This window comes from Thunnus maccoyii, chromosome 10 (assembly GCF_910596095.1).
Source record: "Thunnus maccoyii chromosome 10, fThuMac1.1, whole genome shotgun sequence".
NCBI classification, from domain to species: domain Eukaryota; kingdom Metazoa; phylum Chordata; class Actinopteri; order Scombriformes; family Scombridae; genus Thunnus; species Thunnus maccoyii.
Window position 1 is genome coordinate 7,797,516 of NC_056542.1, and position 14,614 is coordinate 7,812,129.

The window sequence follows — 14,614 nt, forward strand, 5'->3', positions numbered from 1 at the left end:
TTGGTATCATTGCACTGCAACTGTGACTAATGCTATATGTGAGCAGGCGTGCTGCAGTGAGCTGCCTCACATCTATCCAGTCGAAACGTTCAATTTGCAATGTGTGTGCGTGTGTGTGTGTGCGTGTGTGTGTGTGTGTTTGATTTGAGGGTCTAATTTGGAAAAAAAAAAAAAAAAAAAGCGAGGTCCTCAAACATGATGGCCGGAGTCAGACCGGAGTGAGACAGAGTGAGATGAAACGCCCAGCGCAAAGTTTGGAGGCATCGTGAAGGATTTGAGGGTGTCGTGGTTTGTGTGAGTATCTGTTATCAGGGGAGGGTAGACGTAAAAAATTTGGGGATGGGGAGGAACTGGATGTGTGTGAGTAGATGTATGAACAGAGAGATAAGGAGAGCGGTGTGTGTAGCCAGTGTGTGGGTTCAGGAGAGAGTGGAGGTGTGCTGCATGTGACTGCTAGGGTGAGAAAGAGGGATGGTGTATGTGTGGCTACAAGCACACACTCACAGACCTGTAAGCCCTTGTAGAACAATATGTATGCCTCCAAAATGGAGACTAATCTCAACCTGAAAAACTCAACTCTCAGCTCTTGGACTTCACCATGACCCCGGAGTCATCATCTGAGCTGCACATGAAAAGAAAGACCAAATTTAACTGTGGTAACGTGCTCGGCTCCTTTTCAATCTGTTTTTTTTTTTTTTTTTTTTTTTTTTTTTTCACCTCTGAGCAAAGCAGATAATGACCAAAATGCCCTCTTGTGCAAGTGTAGCTGTAGAAGTTGGTTGCATAATGATGGTGAGATGCTTTACCACTGTGTTTGTGTGTGTGTATGAGTGTGTGTGTGTGTGTGTGTGTGTGTGTGTGTGTGTGTGTGTGTGTGTGTGTGTGTGCAAGCCTACTCTGGGAATCATTGCCAGGAAATTGTGAGCACAGTGCTGCACCTTCCAACCTGCCAGCGATGGCACTGAGTACTCCTTTTCTGTGATCATACAGTGGCGTTTCATTTTAGACATTGTTTTCAGAGCTAAGCAGTGTTTAGTCTTATCCAATTTGGTACAACTGCTGAAGGTTTAGCCGTAGCTGGATTGTGAGGCGTATCAGTATTGAAAATACACTAACATGTGGTGAGGTTATACAGTTTTAACTACCTTATGCAGCAGTTTTATAAAAAATTGTACCCTAAATGGAGATTTTACTTGTATACCTGTTTATTTTCTTGCATTATGCACTGTATATTCTTATTTATATCAGAATTTCCAAAAGTCCCCAGCTATTTATATATGTACATGTTTAAAATCAGATAAGCAAAATGCATTAACATGTATCAGTACCAAACCTATTGCTACTGGTGTCACTTAACAGAAAATGTGTAAATTGAGGAAAATCATTTATCAAGTTGTAGCAGTTCTGCTTTTCTCTGTTTTATATCATTGTTAATTGAATATCTTTTAGTTTAAGATTGTTCGTTGGGCAAAATAAGCAATCTCAAGACAACACCTAGGCTTTCAGAAATTTTGATGTGCACTTTTCACTCTTTACTGTTATTTTATCGACCAAATAATTAATATGAAAAATAATCAATAATGAAAATAACCATTAGTTAAAGACCCTTTTATGTTTTTGGCCAACCAGCTCAGTGCACTCTGAGATATACTCTTTCCATCTCCTCTGTCTACCTATACATTAGAAGCTCCATGGTTACTCAAAGTGATTATGTAACACTGTGTGATATTTATTGCTGCACAGTGACTCAACATCTAGAGATAAAATATGTGGTAAGACGGCTGATATTAGTGTGACATTGATTTGTGATGAGATATAGATCTACATAACGGGATTGGGGGGGGGGGACCCTTAAACGATCTTGCAGATGTATTGGAGCCCACGTTGACGAGTGTGTTAAGCTAATGTACCAGGCAAGCCATTTGCAGTCATGCCAAGTACTGGCTCACATGAACAGGCAGTTAGTGGGAGGCAGGCAGCAGCAACAGCAGCAGCAGAGATGGGCCTTCCTATCTTGGCTAAATCTTTTTCCTCCCTCATTCGCTCTCTTAAACTCACACCTCCTTTCAGTCTATCTCTTTTCTCCTTCTTTCTCTTGCTCTCTCCTCCGCTGTGGTCGACCCCCCCTCATGTTGAACCACCCACCCACACACACACGTATACTACACACACACATGCTCTTCTACCCCCTCACCGTCTCCTCTTTCTCCCTGTTTTCCCTCTTCTACAATGGCAGTATCCATGAGTACAGATGGACACTATGGAGGCAAGCAGCCGGCTGGCTGAGCTATCCCTGGCCTTGTCGATTTTACAGTAGTTTGATACAGCAGCTCCTGTCAAGCATGGCCATAGTTAAAGAGACAGCACACCACCAATGCACTGCAGCACTCCTCCTCTCCCTCCTTCTCTTTCCCTCTCTTTCTCCCATGTGACATAAGGGACTGTCTTACACCCCTCCACTACTCAGGCTGTGCCAAGAACCATCATCTGTTAGGCTATTACTGTACTGTATGCGCGAGATTCATCTAGCCCTGTGCACTAGATGATCTGTCAAAAGAGAGAGCCCATTCATTCTCCAGTGGGGCGCTGAGTGTGTTGGAGATGCATTTGCGGCGGCTTTTTCAAGTGTTGTTTCGAATTAGCGGCAGAGTCGACCAGTGATGAGCATTCAGGAGAAGTGATTTGCTTTTAATCACACATGTAGGGCTGAATTCTCCAGCTGGAGAGCTTCTCGGTTGGTGTTGACAGATCTTTAGAGATCTGATGTTTCACGAATCAAAGAACCCCCTGTCCAAGTTCAGGGACGTTTTAAATTTGCTGGCCGAATCCCCTCTAGATGTGGGAAGTCAGCACTTTTAAATGTCAACCCAGACTGTGCCTTCAGCTTTTTCAAGTATCCCCAAAGCTTTCCAGTCAAAAGGAGGCAATGATGTCAAGATATTGAGGAAATATCATTCATGTCATTATTCTGGCCCGCAGGTAAGAAGTCAATCATAGTTCAACAGGTCGTCATTTGAATGCAGTCACATAATATTTTACATATTCATCAGCGTGTACAGAGATCTAATCAATTAGCACACAGAGTAGTGCAGTCGCTTACTAAACTTGTTTAAATGCGTATTATCTGGCAGACACTTCAGGGTCTTTGATACTCTGGGGGTCAATCAATAGCAGACCTCAGCAGCATAAAATAGGGACTGTGACCATGTAGACCCATTGATAATCAAACAAGTGGAAGTACTGGTGCCATAAGTCGGATCTGCACATGATGTGACATTTTATGGGAGGTGTATCTTCGATCACCTTTGGGACCTTTTGTATTCTGGGACCCAAAAATATATTACGTCATCTGCATATTGTGTGAGGCAGGCAGATTTTATGGTCTTGCAAAGGCAAGAATTTCTTACTTCGTGGAGTATATGTGGATGGCTCCACATGGTTTATTTTTGGCAAAGAATAAATTAGCCTTCAGTCCAGATGTGTCGTCACTCTCTCTGTCTTTTTGTTCAGTATCAATAGATTAAGTCTTCCGCTGATCCTCTTTTCTCATTTTTCCTATCTGTCGCCCAACACTAAACTAGCTTTAGTAAAGAATGCCCAGACCCTTTTCCTCTAAGAGCTTTCAGTGCTTTAGTGATACTGGGGGAATCTACACGGGGGCTGCTGAACCGAGTCGCTGGGAGGAGTGGCTTTTTAGATTCAGCTACACTTTGGGTGGGTGGGTAATTCAATTCTACTGCAAAGCCAGAGTAGAATGACTCAATGGGTTTGTGTGGCGAGAATACCTCGGCTTTTGATTGATCTTGTCAGGATTCACTCACAGCAAAAAGGTCAGGATGAGCTGCCTCCTCTCTCCTGAGCCAATCAGAGTTCTGCCAATCTGGGATAATGATCTCCCTCTGGAAATGGTTGGCTCATAAGGTTTGCAGGGATGATGTCATCCAATCCCATGGATGCCTGTGATTCAGAACTGTGAATTTAGCCAAATACCCTAGGCAGTGTGAGAAGTTACTGTACATATGTCAGTAGTATGAGTCATGGGGTGACCAATGGAAGGAATATTTGTTTAAAGATGAATTTATGGCATGAAGGGATCTTATTAAGTCCTTCATATGCGTTGAGGTTTACTTAAGATTATACCTGCAGTTTCCTTTTCAAATGATTTAATTGTAAGATTTTGAGCTTTTGAGTCTCTTTTTTTCTACATTTGTATTGCCCACATTTTCATTTAAACCAATTCAGAGCTACAACGATTAGCTAATGGATTTGTCGATAGACAGAAAATTAATTGGTAACTATTTTAATAATTGATTCATTCTTTCTGTCATTTTTCAAGCAAAATGCCCAATATCTTTTGGTTCCGGCTTCTCATATGTGACAATTTGCTGTTTTTCTTCATCATACTATATGACAGTGAATGTAATTTGACTGAAATTTGGACTGTAAAGGTGGTTGTATACTCCTTCAGACATGCTTGTTGGACAGTGGAAATGCCCATTAAACTTCTTCCCCCCCGCACCATTTCAACAACAGATAAGGGGGAGCTGTGCACGACTATTCCTGTAACTTTCTGAAACGGACAAGCTGACTTTCACCCCCCCCACAGTGATTGGCTGGCAGTGTGGAGGTGAGAAAGGAGCCAGGGTTTGACCTTCTCCCACTTGCTCTCCTTTTTCATTCTTGACGCAAGTATTTATGACACCTGAAAGGCGACGCTTCCAGGAGACGCTGTCTGAAAAAATGCACCATTATTCCCGTATTTAAATGATATTGCGCGTCCACAGTCCACCTCCCCTCTCTGTGATGGTTGGCTTTTCTCCGCCTTTGAGCGCGGCCGTTCGGAACAACTATAAGCGCATTTGAGTCAACATGTGGCAAGAACTGGCACTGAGCAATCATATATCAACCTCAGGGCTTCTGAATGTGAATTCCATTGTGAACGCCATTTTTTTTAAACATTTCATAGACTAAGTGATTAATTGAGAAAATAATCAGCAGATTAATCACCAATTTCTCACATGAAAGTTTTCAAAGTGAAATGATTTCACAGAGTGTGCTTTTTGCTAAGTAATAAGTAATGTAATTAAGGTAACTTATTTCAGTGGAATATATACAGTTATATACAACTGACAAAGCCCATATCAATAACATAGTGCATAATTAATATGTACAGTACACGGGGCGGTCATTTCCTTTGACATGCATGCTCATGCTTCTCCTAGTAGCTCGAGGGCCAGTAAAATAAAGGCTGCTACCACAGGCTGTAAAATAATGGCCTCTGAAATTAATAGAAAAAAAAACATCTCTGTGCACTGAAGCCTGAAGCTGGATTAAACATCAGTGTCAGGCTATCAATCTCTGAATGAGGAATTGAGTGCTTTCTGCTCAGTCTAGTATTCAGCATGCTACACCACACTGAACAAGACTATACTGCACTTTTGGGGTGTTTAATCAGGCACCTGTAGAGCAATTCCTTTCAGACATTTTTCTATTTTTACCTCATCGTATTTGTGTGTGTGTGTTTGTCTGTATATACTTTTCTGAATTTTGTATTTGTGTGTTTTTACAATGCATGTTTGGTTGTGTGTCTGATGCTGAGATGCTGCTTCTCTCCGCTGAACTGAGAGAAACAGCCATATCAGTTCATGGAAATTATTGTACCAGCTCAACTGAACCAAGCCTCCATTCAACTCTGGAATAAGTGTGAAACATATGACCATCAACAATGGGCATGTTCATAGAACAGTACATTTTATGCCTCAAATTAGGACATTTTTGTATTTGCTCATGTTACAGCAAGTAAATAATTTCATATATCATGTTGTAAAAACACAATTAAAGTTATCAGCTCTCTGCAACATTTTCATTTTTTGTAATCAAATACATCAATGTGAAGAGCTCTGTTCTAAAATTACAGTATTTTTTTTTTAGAGAAGAGGCAATTTTGGGCACACTGCCATGGCAACACGTAAAAATTGTGGTATGACTGGTAAAATATCAATGAATATTTTATTTGTACTCAATAATTACACAGGATGTTAGAATGAAAGCATTTCCATGACAAAACTGTCAAATATATCTGAGAATAACTTGAAAATAAAGGGATTGCCATTTTCAGGAAATGTCACTGTTGTGTGTGCTAGCAGTTCCTGTTTGGTTTCAACTTTTTGTGAGATGCTGTAGATCTGTATGGCTCACAAGACAAAATTTATACTTGAGAGTGCACACAACAGGGAGTTCAATCAGACAATTAATCGATTAGTCGAGACAAAATCATTAAAATCTGCAATGATTTTGATAATAAATTGATAAATATGCCATCTTTTAAGCAAAAATGCCAAATAAGTCTCTTAAATGTGAGGCTTTGCTGCTTTTCTTTTATTCCATTGTAAATTGAGGTTTGGTAAATTTGGATGTTAGATTGTCCAACACGTTGGACATTGGACTTTTGAAGATGTCACCTTGGGTTCTGGGATATTGTGGAAGGGATTTTTCACTATTTCACTTTTTTTAAATTAAATGATTAATTAAGAAAAAAGAAAATTGATAAAAATCTGTTAGTTGCAGCTTTATTCACCACACAGAATTACTTTTACAGAGTTACTATGTGCATTTTCTGCACCCAAGTCTGTCCTGAGCCAACACATCCATAAATTTAAGTGGTGACTGTAAAGGCCTTCTCATTTCCAAAAACAGTATTCCACAGCATTTGATGTGGTCATGGAAAGAACCACAACAGGTTTGGTAGTTTAGTGGTTTACACTATCGCCTCACAGCAAGAAGACCCAGGTTTGATCCCTGGCTCTTCCTGTGCAGAGTTTGCACGTTTGTGTGGGTTTTCTGTGGTTTCCTCCCACATTGCAAAGATGTGCAAGTCAGGCAGGATGGAGACTCCAAATTGCCTGTAGGTATGAATGTGAGTGTGAGTGGATGTCTGCCTATCTGTGTTCAACCTGTGAAGGACTGGCGACCTGCCCAGTGTCCTGCCATCCGCCCAGTGCATGCTGGGATAGGCTGTAGCCCCAGGTATGCCAGAAAAGGATTAGGTGGGAAGAGAAATGGAATGAATAAATGATTAACCTGATGCATCTTTATTTGCATTAAAATATCCAGTGAAGAAATAAAAAACCATTATGTGGATTTTTGAGATTATCTGCATCCATGCTAAAGTCCTTTGCCTGAAATTGACTTTAAAGACCAGTAAACCATGCCAGTGTGTGTTATAAGAGGCAGCCAACAGTAATCTGTGCATGCGATAAACAAAGTGCAGCAAAGCTAAAGGTGCACCTGATAAAAAAATGTAAACTAACTGCTTCTCTTCATCATCATTGCAGCTTTATGGATGCCAGTTGCTTCAGCATTAGACTAGATTCAATTTTATAGTACATTCAGGTCAATAAAATAACTGAAAAGTGTTGGGGTGAGAGCACTGATAGGAAGAAGGGGTCACCAACAGTACGGCTGCTCTGTAAAGGCAAAGCTGTATATTTTAGCTTTATTTGTAGCTGTATTCTACAGCGATTAAGTTGTTTCCCTCTGATATCCAGTATAATTATTGAAAAGTGGCGTGATTGCTAAATGAGACAAATTAATGCTATACTTGTTTTTTCTTTGGTAAAAGAAAGACATGACTATTTAAATATCATCAACATGAACAGAGAGTAACTATTATGTGTCAAACACGGACTTCAGTAACTCCCCGTCCTTTATAAAGTAACATACTTTGATTTATTTTCATCATTAATCATTTTCTAACTGAGATGTCATTTTGTTCAGCTTGTTGGATATCTGATTTGGGTATGAAACTCTTTTTATGCTTATGTTGTGCAGACCCCAACATCTCAAAGCACTGTATTACCATTTGAAAGGTTTTACAACCAGATGAGTTTTTTTCTCAAAGATTATGTAGGTTGTACCTCGATTTCAGATGTAGATTAGACCAATTTGTTATATGTGAGTTTCACAAAACCGGTTGTGTTCACTATATTTGTGTGCATGCTCATATGTGTGCCTGTGTGTTTGTGTCTGTGTGTGTGTGTATTCATGTGATTGTGTGTAATATTTGTGTAGTAGTGTTTTACCTCCACTCAAAGGACCTCATGAAGGTTAGCAGGCTCACTCAACAGCTGATGATAAATTTAGCCTCCTTTTCACACAGTCCCACACACAATTTGAGTATTTTTCTACTGTATCAGACCACATCCAGGCATGTTACTGCATTGGAGAGATGTGCCATTATTTGAAGGTATTAATTATCAGAATGAGGGGTGTTTGTAATGACATTATTTTTGTGAAATAATTCCAATTTTGTGTGCAAGGAAGAAATGTTAATTTTAATATTTGATGTCTTGTGTAGTGGTGAGTTTTCCTGGATGGTACTGAACAACAGAATAAAAAAGACTCTGTTGCTTTTGATTAACGGTGCTGTCAAACAGGTAGGAATGGATGGTGATGAGAAGAGCTTGCACGATGCCAAAACCACACTTTTAATTTTGTGTTCTCACTTCACTCTCACGTTTAAATTTGGAAGTTGCAAGCCCCAACTCAAGACCATCAAATATGTACGAGTGCCATTTAAGAACAGAAGAAAACAAACGTTATCATCCCAAAGAGCTCTGCGTGAAAGAGGCCATTTTTGGCAAAAGTAATGATTTTTATAATCTGGAGGAGAATGTTCTGAGCTGTTAAAATGGCTATTTTTATGGCCAGAAGTGATTCTCTCACAGATAGAAATGCAGCACCTCCTGCACCTCTTTTGCAAGAGGTCTGAAGTTACATCAAAATGAGCTCCTCTGATCATTTTTTTTTTCTTGCAGCATTTGCACATACAGCGAATGTGCAAACCACATTACTGAAATGTTCTAACTGCTCTCAGCTCTGACACATGCTGACATTATTTGTGGGTGAGAGGTTGCCCTACAGATGTTACAATCCGAGGAGTTTGCCACCACATCATGACCCCCAGGTCCTGGAGCCTGGCTTTATGTAACATGGGCAATGGGATGGAAAATCAACATATGACAGAACTGTGTGCTACTATGGGTTGTTTTCTTTCACAGGGTATAATGTGTTTGTACTCAAGATGGTCAAAGAATACTTGAAGTTGCAGATTTTGCACATCTGCTAGTATAAAGGTGGAAAATATAATTCTGGTATAAATAAAATATAGATGGTGTACAGTGTCAAATGGTGGTAATTTCCAAACGATGTACTGCAGCGCTAACATATTGTTCAGTCAGCATTTTACAGCTGGTGTAACATTGCTACAGCTGTGTTGTCGTGTGAAGTTTAATTAATTTACTTTTAGGTCTGGGGGAAACACATAAAGGTAGACATTTATCAGACTATGCAAAATTATGGCTGTAGTAGCCCTGTGGGAATTTAAAAAGGAATAATTTCAGAAAGAACTATGACAAAATATGGCTATATGAGATTCTGGATTTTGACCACAGACACCATAAAGAATGAAAAACAAAAGTTTGCATTGATCTGAGACAGAAAGTATTCTCGGGATGTCAGTTTGTGTCTAGCTCTTGTTCGCTTGTCTGTTTTCATCAGCAGTGTCTGCAGGCCACTGTCACTTTAGCTAGCCGAATATATCAGTAAAAAAAATCAGTGAAAAAAAATCATCTGATATGATAACAGGACTCTATTATCTGACTGGTTTGTGAGGAACGGGTTTGTGTCTGATCTTTCAAGTGATGTCATCACCTCACCTCTTGAGTAAAGTCACAGAGGCGAGAAGAAAGAGTTAATGGAGGATGGAGTTAATACACTGAAGGGAAACAAGAAGAGCTGACTTGCATAAACTGAATGCCAAGCTGTCCCCCAAAGACAGAGCATGCACTTTGTACAAATTCAGTAATCTTCCAGCATATGCTCATTCTTGGACTGTATTTCTGTTGTAATGCAAAAGAAAGCAGGAAATCACAAAACAATGTAAGCCAATGAATACATTTATGGAGTTCCTGATTATGCTGGGGTTTGGCTCGATAGTTTATATCTTGCAATTTATGAGTGAATTTTTTAAACCTTTATTTATCCAGGGAAAGTTTGCTGAGTGTGCCCCGCCTGCTCCTTTTAAGCAACCTCCTGCTTCTCATTCATATAGTTACACATTCAGGCATTCCTCAGGTGATTACTGAGCAGCTCTGCTGGAACTGCTCGGGTTTAGTTGCTTTGCCCAGTGGCAACTTGATGATTGTTGTGGAGGGACAGGAGAACATCTGTTATTTACGGTACTCACCAAGAATTTTCCCAGCAGGCTCACAGATTTGAACCGGAAAAACTTTTAGTCATAAGCTGACCCTCCAGGGAGGGGACATTGTTATATATTTACTTAACGTACAATGAATTTGGTGTAAAGATATGAACTGATGGCATCTGGCAGGAATGGCTGCCGCGCACTGGGAGCCTGCTGCTTATGTCTTGTTTATAGCGAAGGCGATCGTGCTTCCATTGGAGGTATATGTCCGTTCACATTAATGGCAGAGCAAAACGGTTGGAGAAGCCTGAGGTGAGCTCTCGGGGAGCTGGCGGTGACATAACTTCATAGTGTCTGACATCATTGGTAACAGTAATGGGACTGAGTGAATGGGTTCACGGTGACATGAGTCAACAACCAGGGGTAGCTGATGTCTCACACTCCTGTATGCTATATATTGCTGAATTAACAGTTATTTTATTAACAGTTTATTCAAGTTCACTTTAAAGAAATGTGTATCAACTTTAAATGAATTGTGTTGTATATTATTATGATAATATGGATCACTGATTAACCATTTAAGTAATTTTATTAAGCAAAAGGAAAGCAATAAACAAAAGAAGCAACGTGTAGATGTCATCTTGGAACTTGTAAATGGTGACGGTCATTTTCACCAGTTTCTTACATTTTATTGACCAAACAATTAATTGATTAATTGTGAAAACGGTTGACTCAATCAATAATGAATAATAAAAACAATCATTAGTCACAGCCCTACAGTAGATGATATCAATATATCAAATCAATTAAACTTTATTTGTGTAGCACCTTTAATACACGTCAGTGCAGTTTAAAGTGCTTTACAAGTGACTGACAAACTAATATGACTGCAGAGTGATAAATAGTACAGTAATGGAGATACTTATAAAAATATATAGATATAACATTAAAATGTGAAAAAATGATGAGCTAAGTAAATAAAAGCAATAAAATGGATGATAGACTATGAAAAAGTATTGAAGATAAAAGCAATAAAAGATGAAACCCAAATATTGTGTCACACCCTGTCGTACAAATTGATATTATGGAGCAAATTTTTATTTTGCCGAACAGATTTGCCATATTATGATAAACTGATATTGGAAGAGTATTCTTATTAACATCAATTTATTGATTTTTAACCGTATTTTATCTACTGTCACCTGGTATCAACTGAACACAAATACACAGATACACACACAAATACAAGAAACTCCTTAATCCCGGGGCTGCACACAAAAAGACTGCTGAGAGCAACAACCGGAAATAAATAATTTGTGAGTATGAAACAAACATGGGGCTCTTTTTGCATTTCATATTTCCTGAGATGATTCAAATACCCTCACACTGTTTCTCTAATTAAAAATGAAAGGTCATGAATTACAGTACTTATGTGAAGGTGGCTGCAGAGGACCTTCTTTTTTTTCCAGCTTCAGCATTTGTTGTTAAGCTCAACATTGTGTTCTGGCAACTGATCTGCTGCTCTTTACCCATTCATGTAATTGGTAGGTGTGTGTGTGTGTGTGTGTGTGTGAGAGAGAGAGAGAGAGAGAGAGAGAGAGAGACAGAAAGAGAGAGAGAGAGAGTCTACCTGAATATCTGCGTGTTTGTAAATGTCAGAGTATCTCATATAGTTTTTTGATTGTGCGCCTGTCAATGTGTGCTCATGTGTCTACTCCCCTGGGTGTACGTGAGTGAATGTTCATTTTGTGTAGAAAATGGGAACACCTGCTCTTTCCGTGAAGTAGACAGATGAATCATTAAACCTTATTAATTTCATCTGCTACAACAAATAATCTTCAACCATGACAGAGCGTAGATGTCAACTGAAGCAGAGGAGATAGGTTAAAGAGGTTGAGGCTCAGCATCAGCAAGAGGCTCCTGATAGTTTACATCTGTGTGTGTGTGTGTGTGCTTCATGCACCATGTACTTGCTGAAAAGTGAGCTGTGAAGAATGAACAAATGTGTTATCCCCGCTAGGAGATGTGTGTGAGAAAACATACTCCGACGGGTCTGAAGGCCCTGTAGTTAATGAGTGAAAGTACAGTGATGGTATGCCATGTAGTCATGAATATCTAAGAACTTTGGAGTGGAAGCTGTCTAAACAGTCTGGTTAATGTCTTAGAAGACATTAAAGTTCTCCAGGTCTGAGTAGACACGGATGCCTTTTGTTGTGGATGTGCACTCAACCTCTGCTGCACCTTAAACTTGCCTCTAGGGTCTTTTCAGATTACAACGAAAGCAGGAACACCAGAAGGATCCTAAATGGACAACCCAGATGGTTCCTCCATGAATGTCTTAACATATCCAAAATATTCAAAGAACCATATATGCATATTTTTTTTGTTAGGAAACTCTGATCTCAAAATGACCTTTGATGAATCCTTTGATTTATAGCCTACAAAATTACCATGATGGCTGGCTGATATTGACAAAATAATAAAATTTAACTATATCCTTGATTTTTGGTGATAAATCAAAATAAATAAAAGCTCTCTGGAGTGGCCGGCCAACATCCTTAAAGAGCAATTTTAACAGCAGCTGAAAATCTTGTTTTTGCTGACCTCCAGTGGTTTAATATCTCACCTTGCTGCAGTGATGTATAAGTGTACTCCAGGGTGTGTCGGTACACTGTGACATCCCCGTAGGGTGTGGTTACAGGTGCAACTGAGCCACAACCATCAGTGATGCTGAGTGTGGTGAGAGATGCAACACACTTTCAACTGCACTTCACAAGCAACAAACAAACAATCATCAGTTCTTTATCATTTAAGTGAAATCAGTCTAACAAAAATAATATTTATGTCCAGTTTGGGTTTATAGTTAAGTCTGACTTTAGCACCATTCATGTTCAATGTACATCTCACAATAATGTATTTGAATCTTCAAGAGACTACGGAATTGACATTATTACCATTTTAACAGTGGAAAGCTGGTCAAATTGATAAAAAAAAAAAGCACTCAGCAAGCACTCAGCACAGAAAGCCAGTCCACACATAATAATAAGTCCTGGCACACTTTATTCAGAATGCTCCCAATAGGTGAATTAAATCAAGTCCATCGACGTTTCAGCTCATGGGATCAAAATGTTAGCAGAATTAATGCAATGTACACTATCTGTCTATGAGGTGCATGCTGAACACAGTGTGCAGCTCTTATCTAAAGCATCCTGCCAGTGAAGAAATGCTGGCTGCTCACTCAGCTGAGAGAGGGGCCAGGTGGAACGAACGATGTTGGTCCTATGGTCTCTTCATCTCGCTGCTGCCAAACAAACGAGGGTTTGATAGAAATGGGCTTCTGAAAGATAATACTCATATTTTTATACTGAAGCTGCAGCAGATAGGTGATAGTTTGTAGCTGCAACAGATAGGTGATAGTTTGTACCGACATTCAGGGTTGTAACATTAGATTTTTATGCCAAACAAAAAAAGATAAGTTCTTAGAGCCAGATTTTCCTTTCATTCAATTTTTTTTTGCTCACAAGCCTGCGTCGATTTTATGTCTGATTTACTAAGACAGCAGCTAATTATGTAATCAGAGATTCAGACCGACTTATAGGCAGACTGTCAGAGTGAAGGAGAGCTTACAAAGTGCAGTTCAGACTAGATTCGAAATGTACTTTTGTTGTAATAAAAATACTTATCATTGATGAAGTGCATTTCAAAACACTGATTCAGGTTATATATAATTAAACTGAAAAGAGTATAGCACACTATGATTATAATAATTAAGTAAAATATATTTTTTAAAGCTTTGTAAAATTTAATTTTCAAGGAATTACCAACAAATCCCCTGCACAGCCACAACTCTGTCTGCACTTTGTTCAGTTTTGTAAAATGTAGTCAGATTTTGATCAGAAGGTCAGATCTTGTGTCCATTTAGACATTTATTTCTGCCCTCTTTTTTTATTTTTAACAAGCTGTTATTTTTTTGCTTTCGAACTAATTTAGTGCAGCCCTACTGAACACTTTTTGTATGTTCACCATTTGTGTGTGCTGTTACTGAGATTTCTACAGAGGTACAGGTTAAACTTCCAGACTGGTGCACCTGTTAAATAAATCACACGTATTTTTAGTTGCAGAATGTGTTATAAAGGAGATGCAAAAGATTTTGTAAATTAGGTCATCAGTGCAATTCTATTCTCGTCAGGTTTTTAACAGTATTTAGATTTGGGGTTAGTTAACTGTTGAATCCAGACTAATGATTTTTTTTTTTTTTTTTTTTTAGGTTGGCAGTTCCTTCAGGCAAAGCGACCCACCTAAATTTTTCAGTGAAAGTAAATACTTTGCTTACATATAATATCAGCTACGCAGAATTAAAATGAATTGAGTCATTTTACAAGACATACTGGTCAGTTAAATCAACAATTA

At 39.0% G+C, this 14,614-nt stretch overlaps 1 protein-coding gene across 2 annotated transcripts in view; it reads left to right on the plus strand.

The window, feature by feature from the left end:
• Nucleotides 1-14,614, plus strand: part of syngap1b (synaptic Ras GTPase activating protein 1b) — a 133,574-nt gene that overhangs the window by 3,225 nt on the left and 115,735 nt on the right. The gene's annotated exons all lie outside the window — the stretch shown is intronic.